This window comes from Mustela nigripes, unplaced genomic scaffold (assembly GCF_022355385.1).
Source record: "Mustela nigripes isolate SB6536 unplaced genomic scaffold, MUSNIG.SB6536 HiC_scaffold_18863, whole genome shotgun sequence".
Lineage (NCBI taxonomy): Eukaryota > Metazoa > Chordata > Mammalia > Carnivora > Mustelidae > Mustela > Mustela nigripes.
The window spans coordinates 1-1,070 of NW_026758265.1; the positions used below are offsets into that span (position 1 = coordinate 1).

General features: G+C 34.4%; 1 non-coding gene across 1 annotated transcript; it reads left to right on the plus strand.

Moving 5' to 3' along the window:
* Positions 1–451: 451 nt before the first annotated feature.
* Positions 452–558, plus strand: LOC132009383 (U6 spliceosomal RNA). The gene has a single exon (XR_009401889.1). It is a non-coding gene; the product is annotated as a U6 spliceosomal RNA (small nuclear RNA).
* Positions 559–1,070: the final 512 nt, after the last annotated feature.

Below are 1,070 nucleotides of genomic sequence, written 5' to 3' on the forward strand. Positions count from 1 at the left end.
TGGATTTTTTAAAAGATTATTTATTTATTTATTTGACAGAGAGAGATGACAAGCAGACAGAGAGGCAGGCAGAGAGAGAAGAGGAAGCAGGCTCTTCCTGCTGAGCAGAGAGCCTGATGCGGGGCTTGATCCCAGTACCCTGGGATCATAACCTGAGCCACCCAGGCGCCCCTAACATTGGATTTTTTATAGGAATTGAATTTACAGATGGTTTTCGGTAGTATGGACATTTTAACAATGATAATTATTACCATTCATAAATATGAGCTATCATTCCATTTGTGTCTCCAATTTCTTTATCAATGTCATAGTTTATGGGGTACAGATCTTTCATCTTCTTAGTTAAATCTTTTCCTAAGTATTTTATTATTTTTGATGCTATTGTGAATTAGATTATTCTCTTTATTTTTTCAGATAGTTCATCATTAGAGTGTTAAAATGCTACTGTCTTGTGCTTACTTTGGCAGCACATATACTAAAATTGGAATGATGCAGATAAGATTAGCGTGATCACTGAACAAGGATGACATGAAAAACTGGGAAGCATTCCATATTAAAAAAAAACGAAACAAAACAAAATTCTTCTCTTTTATATATTGATCTTGTATTTGGCAGCTTTACTAAATTTGTTTATTCAAATATTTTTGTGAAGTTTTTCGGATTATTTTACATGTAAGTTCATGTTATCCAAAAAAAGAAAATTTTACTTCTTCCTTTTTTTTTTTTGGAGTCTTTTATTTCTTTGTGTTCCTTGTTTCTCTGGCTAGGACATCCAGTACTATGTCAAATGAGAGTAGTGAAAGTGGACACACTTGTCTTGTTTCTGATCTTTAAGGTGAAAACTTTCAAACTTTTTTGATTGAATATGAGATTAGATCTGGGCTTGCAATGTGTGTTTTTTCTTTAATGGATTTTTAAAAATTTTTTATAAGCATATAATGTGTTTTTATCCCTAGGGGTACAGGTCTGTGGATCACCAGGTTTACACATTTCACAGCACTCACCATCACTCACCATAGCACATGCCCTCCCCAATGTCCATACCCCCACCATCCTCTCCCAACACACCT